This window comes from Canis lupus, chromosome 6 (genome assembly GCF_011100685.1).
Source record: "Canis lupus familiaris isolate Mischka breed German Shepherd chromosome 6, alternate assembly UU_Cfam_GSD_1.0, whole genome shotgun sequence".
Lineage (NCBI taxonomy): Eukaryota > Metazoa > Chordata > Mammalia > Carnivora > Canidae > Canis > Canis lupus.
In genome coordinates this window covers 29,378,627-29,386,234 of record NC_049227.1, presented here as the reverse complement: position 1 = coordinate 29,386,234, position 7,608 = coordinate 29,378,627, and the positions used below count along the sequence as shown (strand labels likewise).

The 7,608-nt window shown below is 49.8% G+C and overlaps 1 protein-coding gene across 7 annotated transcripts in view; it reads left to right on the top strand.

The window, feature by feature from the left end:
• Window positions 1–1,140: 1,140 nt before the first annotated feature.
• The window catches only part of MRTFB (myocardin related transcription factor B), a 210,922-nt gene continuing 204,454 nt past the window's right edge, over window positions 1,141–7,608 (top strand). For 5 of the 7 annotated variants that reach the window (XM_038540314.1, XM_038540313.1, XM_038540310.1 and 2 more), the window contains exon 1: window positions 7,543–7,590. The gene's annotated coding sequence lies outside the window, so the exon portion shown is untranslated. Of the gene's footprint in view, window positions 1,186–7,542; window positions 7,591–7,608 lie in introns of those variants that run through there. The other 2 variants (XM_038540304.1, XM_038540306.1) reach the window with 2 other exon arrangements.

Genomic DNA, 7,608 nt, shown 5'->3' with positions numbered 1-7,608 from the left:
GCACTAATTACATACTTAATATATTAATGGCAGTAGGGTGCATGAGGTCGGCCCAGGCTCTGGAATGTAAGCTTATTGTTCCAGTCAGATGAGTTCGTTGAAATGGGAATACAAATTTATTTGAGCAGCTGTCTATCAACAAAATCTTGGGGGAGAAAAAAATCTTAGTTCTTCTGTTTTCTGCTCTAGCTCTCTGGAGAAAACTCTCACCTAGTGGTCTTCTTACCTTGACCACTGTCTGTGCTTCTAGAAGCACTTGCTTCTTGTGGCTGCCTTCTTATCTCCTCATTGTTTTCTGCCCCTCCTGCTCCATAATGCATGTTGGTCTCTTTTCCTCTGACTCCCCATCTTTAGTTCCTTCCTTACAGACCTTCTGAACTTGCACTAGGATCACTAGGAAAGTGGATCCTAGCAGAGAATTTTCATGGCTGGGTCTTCAGAAACTTTTCCATCAGAAAAACCTCATTTACGTTTTTCCTTTATTTTGTTGTCAGAGGTTTGGTCTTTGTTCCCTCCCCTCCCTGTCCTTGTAGAGGTGCGGGGGAATTTTGTTTTTCTATTCTTTCATACCCACTTGGAGTCTTTCATCACAAAACCTCAGGAATGTTTTCTTGAAAACCCAAATTTTGCCCACCGTGATCCAGACTTATGAAAGATAAGGAAGGAAGGCAGGAGTTGCTCACTCTGATGGCATAAGGAATGTTTATTATTGAAACACGAAAGCCTAATTCTTTTAGTTCCCCCTGGGAAGAAAGAATTAAGCCCGTTCCAGGTATTATTTTTGTGTGTGCTATCAATGATTGCAGAAGTCCACAGGCTTATTTGACTGGGATCCAGCCACTCCCATAGCCAGGGGTGGGGGCCACCTTCACAGTGCTTGGGCTGACCACAAATGAACCCAGAGTACTCCAGAGCAGGAGGAACTCAAGTCCAGGAGAAAGGGAGCCTCAGGAGAGCCCTATTTTCTTAGCTGCATCCAGGTAGCCTGGTACTGGCAGCACACACTTCCTGAGGAGCCAGCTGGGTAGCTTCCCGGGGGGTACTAGGGGTGCTAAACCACTGTGGGCACTGAACCATCAACGAGACAATGAAGAACTCATTTCGAGAATTCCAAGAATACTCTCCATTCCTGGATGGAATGCTTAAGAAGTCACTTAGGCTTGGCAGGAAGGGAGGGAGCGTGTGGTAAGTAACATTAATAATGAGAGCTATGGGGCATGCTCAGTAGTGGCAGTAGGTAATAATGAGACAACGACAGTAAAGGGGAACATGATAAATGTGGCTGGAATTTAATTCAGTTCTTATATTTCATTGAGTTCTCACAGTTGTGTGAGGCAGGTACCGTCATTGGTCCCATTTGACATTTAAGTACTGAGACTCAGAAGAGATTAAATATGGCACTTGTGATCCCAGAGCTACAAAGTGGCAGAGGCTGGATTAGAATCCCAAAGTGGCTTTCTGAGAAACACTTTGCTGGCAATCTTCTTGGGAGGGTCTGTCTCATAAGTCCTAGGGCTTTGGTTTTGCTGACCTGTGTATTCAGGTGACCGTGGCTGATGCTGGTGCAGGAGTCTCTCCCCATTTCCACAGTGCTGGTCAGATGGCCCAGAGAAAGGAAGCCGCCAAGACCCCATCCTCTACAAGGCTGCAATCTTATGGAGGAGGTGCATTCAAGCTATTTGTAGGACCACACTCTGGGGAATAATCACAGCGCCTAGGATGGGGTCATCAAAATGCTCATCGGAGGTTTTGGCTGTGTTTGGAGGCAGGGTGGCAGGCATGGAGGGAAGGCATACCAGGCAGAGAGACGAGCATGAGTCCCAAGCCCAGAAATGTGAAATAGCAGTCTGTGGGGTCCTCAGTGGTAGGAACCCTGTCCCACTCAACCATCACATGGTGAACCACTAGCAATGCAAGGGTCTTAGGCTTGCCAGTCCATCAGAATCACTGGGAAGCCCCATGAATATGCAGAGGCCAGGGCCCCACCCCACACCTATTGAGCCAGAATCTTCAGGACTGCTGCCTGAGCCTTCTTGCTTATCCAGCTGGGGTTGGAGCCATAGCAGAGAAGTGTTTCTTGAGTAAACAGATGAGCACATGACCACACTGTATGTATCAATCAGGACAGACTAGAACATGCTATGACAACCATCGACTCCCAACACGCAGTGGCTTAAAACAATAAAGGTTTGGGTTTTGCTCGCATTGCATGTCCAAGATGGGTTGGCTGGGGGCTCTGCTCAACAGACCTGCAGTCCAGAAATGACAGCTACTCCTTCCACTCACACTCCTTGGCTGGATCTAGTCACATGACCCTACCCAAGTGGACCAGGAAGTTCCACTTTGCACATGCCCAGAAGGTTAGAAGCCAGAAGTCCCAGGTGAATGGCACAGATGACTGTCAGGCTCTAGGAAGCTGGTATCATTAACTCCATTTTCATGTCAAACTCATTTTCAGTGAGACTTCAGGAGCTTACTCAAGGCGAGATAGCAAATATGGAATGGGATTTGAGTTTGTTTTTAATTTTTTTCCTGGCTAAAAGCCTTTTTTTTTTTTTTTTTTTTGGTAACAAGGGTGGATGATGCATGGTGTTAAACATAGTGGTTAAAAGCCTGGGATCTGGATTGCCTCCAGAACTTGAGCTCTGTCACTTACCAGAGGTGGGAGCTGGGCAGGTGACAGAACTACTTTGTACCCATTAGAGAGGGAGAACCAAAGGATGGTAAGGGCAAAGGAAGGATATGTTTTCTGGAATAAACTGTTTGGAATCAGGTCATTCTTACCTGAGTGGGATTGATATTATGCAGGGGTGAGAGGGATAGATGTAAAAAGTTGGTCAGGATTTTGGGCAGCTCCTGACATAGCCAGGGAAGAGGTATCTCCATTCTCCATAAGCTGCTTCTCTCCTCCTTGCACCAGCATGAATGTTTGGCTGCAAGGACCAGAGAAGCCAACTCAAGTTGATTTAACCACATGCTTTAGCTCAGGGAAGGGGGACATCCAGGGCCTTATAGGTCTGGGGTCAGCACAGCAGCTTGGTGATGTAGCCAACGACCCAGACCTTTGGTTTCTCTGTTTCTCTGCCAGTTAGACCCTATCTTATCCCACAGCTGTGGGAAAAGTCATTAGTGGCAATGAAGTTTCCACAGAAGGCAGGGAGAGCGAGCTGGCTTCCTGGTTCTCTCTCTTACAGCAGAGAAAGTTCCCCTCGCCACTGCCCTAGTGAGTCTATCTCCGAGTCTCTTAGGCCCCACTTGGCTTTGGCCTGTGAGGGGTCAGTGATCTTGCGGGGAATGCTAGCTGGTTTGAGCAGAGAGGGGAATGTAATAAAGGATGTTAGGTATCCCACAGAATCATTGTGAGGGCTGGAGAAAAGAGATCGGGACTAAGCTTCTAGGAAATATGCCCCAAACCACACTGCAGGCCTGGCCCCAAGAGCTAACCACCACCCTGCCTGAGCTTGCTGTCACTGCAACCACTACTGCCGTCAGCACTGGTGCAGTTTCTCCATGGGGAGTTTCTACCCCCGCCATCCCCCATACTGGCTGCTCTGGCCACCAGTCACTCTGACACAACTGAGGCTCATGACCGGATTCAGTCTTGTGTGATGCATCTGGCCGGCAGAGCCTATGTCATATCCCTTGTTCTGGTTGCAAGGGAGGCAGATGTGCATCCTGCCTTCTACACTGTGGTGCCAGGACTTCTAATGTGCTACTTCCTCAAATACAGATTGGCTAGCGATATGACAGCTGTGTCACTACAGCCTGCCCATCCGTGACCAAGCACTGGTGGGGCAGAGGTGGTAGGGTTCCATGATGAGCTTGGATTGCCAACGGGGCAGGATATGTATGTGGGGACCAATGTCATGGCTCACCATACTCTTCCACCTCCAGTCGAGTTTCCTACTCTCCACTGTCCCCACATGCTCATGGTATGTACAGGTGTGGGATGCCTCTTAAAGGCCCCAGTACACCCTGCCTTCCTAGCCACCAAAACTTATCCACTCCTTGCTGATCCATACTCTCTCTCCCTATCTCTGGAATTATCTCCCCTTGCTTCCTTGCCTAGTTCACTTTGCTGCATTCTTTAAAACTTGGTTCAAGCAAGTTCTTTCCTACCCTTCCATCCATCCTGCCTTTTTTCCCCCTTTTGATTATTTGCTCTTCTTCTTCATTCTATTTATCATATAGTATTTCAATACCCCTTGGTTGAATTATTGGTCTTCCTCTAGGCCATCCATGTGATGCCGGACTGTGCCTGTCCGGCAGACTGCTACTGATGTAGTAACTGGCACTTAAGCACTTAATATGTTTTTATTGAATGAAAGAGCACTAGACAAATTGCATTATAAAATTTCTCCTAGATCAAAAGGCATTAATAGTGCTTTTTGGAAGGGATACCTCAGAGGTGTGCATATTAGAATCACCTTAGGACCTTTTGTTTGCTTCTGTGCTGTCCAAATGGTAATGCCCTTTATGGATGCTGCTGTGTTCACCCCTTCACCAATGAGACTTACTTCCATAGCAAGACATTGCCATTCATGGGAATGCATCGCATGTCTTGTGTCAGGGTAGAAATCTTACTTTGTTTGGGGTACAATGGCCTGAGTGTGTGGCAGCTTCATTTCCTGTAAAAAACCTTTTACCCAGTTGTGATGTCACTGTGGTTATATTAAATCTCCAACCTCACCGAAATTTTAAGAAGTTTCAGATTAAATTTTTTTTTCTTCTTGCTTTTGCCAACAACTTAAAAATATTTGGGTAGCTTTTCCTTTATAAGGGGAGCCTTTTATAACTCTGGCTCCCAGCCTCCCAGGAAACAGGGATGAGAGACTGCAGCAGAGCGTCAGGAGGTCAGGAGCGTCTGGTCTCTCTCCCCAATCAAGGGCTGGGGGGAGGGGTTGTGGGGGTCATTTTGCCCATTAAAGAGAATTTATTGTTTGCTAGAAACTAATTTTATTTCCATGCCTGAGCAGATAAGGTCATATTCTCCAACTTGATTGGGAATGTGTATTGGGAGATAGGAAAGAGTAAAACATCACCGGCATCGCCCCCGTGGTAATAATGGCTGTAATTTACTGAGAGCTTAATCAGTGCAAGGCACTTTTCCACATGCTTCATGTATATGAACTTGGCTAATCCTCCCAGCATCCTCTTTCTATCCTTATTTTAGATGAGAATACTGAAGCACAGTCCACCCATAGGAGAACATATGGTATCTTATACAGGAGCCCTGATCTCAGGGGATTTCCTGGTTTTCAGTTTCATGAAGACACAGGCATTTGGGCCAGTGAAGAACCTTTTTAGTGACGGAAGCCAAAGTCTGTTGTTCTGGGGACAGACCAATCTGGAGTGCAACCCCAGCCCTCCCACTTACCGACTGTGTGCCCTCAGGCAATTTCACTTCTCTCTTAGCCCCTTGACTTCTTTATCTGAAACGGGGGACAACCATGCCTCCCACAAGGGGTTTTCGGGAGGACTAAGTGAATTAATAAATGGATAGTACCTGGAGCGGTGCTTGGCACCTGGTAGCTGCCCACCAGATATGGTTTCCCCTTCCTCTCTGACTTTCTCCATCAGGTGGTTTGGGTAGTTTTGGCACATGGAGGGACACCCATAACCTCTGGTCTTTTTTTTTTTTTTTTAACCTCTGGTCTATAGAGAATGGCCCTGTTTCTGGAGAGTGGACAGGCCCATGTTTGCTGATGTTGACGTGACTGGCAGGTGGAGGAGAAGTTAAAACCTCCAAGGCTCTTGATTTTTTAAAAAATATTTTATTTATTTATTCATGAGAGACAGAGAGAGAGTGAGAGAGAGGCAGAGACACAGGCAGAGGGAGAAGCAGGTTCCATGCAGGGAGCCCGACGCAGTACTCGATCCCAGGACTCCAGGATCATGCCCTGGGCTGAAGGCAGGCGCTAAACCGCTGAGCCACCCAGGGATCCCCTAAGGCTCTTGATTTTTTTTTTTTTTTTTTTTGAAGGCTCTTGATTTTATAGCAGCTTGCTGGCCCAGATGAACTAGCTCATGCTCACTCATGGGACTTTGGTGCCAGGCAGTACTGGGCTCTGGACTCAGGATCAGGTTCATATCCTGTCTCACGATGGGAGCTCAGGCCAATTTTTCCATCTTCCCCAGTCTCCATTGTCCTATGAAGAATATTTCCCATGAAGAATTAACTTGGAAGAATATTGGTAGCAACCGTGAAAGGCCCTCAATAAATGCTAGCCCCTTTGCTTTAGAAACAATTAGATAGGGGCACCTGGGTGGCTCCCATGGTTAAGTGCCCAACTCTTGATTCTGGCTCAGGTCATGACCTTAGGGTTCTGGGATTTAGCCCCAGGTAGCACTTCATGCCCAATGGGGAGCCTGCTTGAGGCTTTGCTCTCACCTCTGCCCCTCCTCCTGCACTCTCCCTCTCTGTTAAGTAAATCGAATTTTTAAAAGAAACTATTATCTAATGTTAAGAGTTTACTCCTGGAAAGAAGACACACCTTTCTCTGCATCCCCTAACATCACGTGTATTCTAGTCCTACGTCCTGTGTCCAAGAAACTATCTAATGTTAAGAGTTTACTCCTGGAAAGAAGACACACCTTTCTCTGCATCCCCTAACATCATGTGTATTCTAGTACTACCTCCTGTGTCCTATTCTACTGTGCTCCCTACAATCAAAATGCCACCAGTCCAGAGAGGAGACAACGGAATATAAGAATACAGTCGCATAGTTTGCAGGACTCTCTACGCAGTCTGGCACAGGAAGGCCTTCCTTAGAGAGCTCATGCAATACGGGAGAAGCATTTTCTGGACAGCAGCTCGGTAAAACCGTAAGGGATGCTAGCAGCTGGCCTCCTAGGGAGCGCCTGCCTCCTCTCACCTTGGGGAATCTTGGGAGGAAAGGAAAGACTCAGCACGCTCAGCCCAAGGAGGGCCAAGGCCAGAGCCCGGGGTTGTCATGGAGGCCAAAAAAAAAAAAAGGGGGGGGGTTGGCTTGGGCGTCTGACAACCCCGGATGCCCATGCCCAGCAGTGTGACCTGGAGCTACCGAGCGTAGCCGAGCCTCCGTTTTCTGCCCTCTGGAGCGAGGAGGATGGTAACAGCCAGTTCGTGGGGCTGCGGTGAGGACCCTCGGGGAGCCGCAGCAGTCCTCCGCGCCCAGGAAGCACCCCCAGCCGGGCTGCCGGGGCTGCTGCGGTCGGTGCGCTCCGGGCCGCTCGCTGCAAGGGCTCGCGGGTCCGGGGCCCCGGCAGGCGCATGCGCACGCGCGCCCGGCCGGCCAGGTGAGGGGAGTCGGCCGCCGCGCACCTGGCTTTTAACCCTTCGCGGCCACGGACGTGGGCGGAATGGCTGCAGGAACCGGGACGCCGGGTCGCGGGCGGGGCTCGGCCTGAGCCCGCGGCGGGGAGGGGGCGCCGCTCCGGGGTCGGCGCGCCGCGCGCGGGTTCCAGGCCGGGGTCTGCGCTGGCGGCGCGGCGGCGCGGGGAGGGCGGGGGGAGCGCGGAGGGGAGCGCGGAGGGGAGCGAAGTCTCGCGAGATCGCGCGCGGCGGCGGCGGCGGCGGCGGCAGCGGCGGCGGCGGCGGCGGCCCGGGAGGTGAGCTGCGGCCGGCGG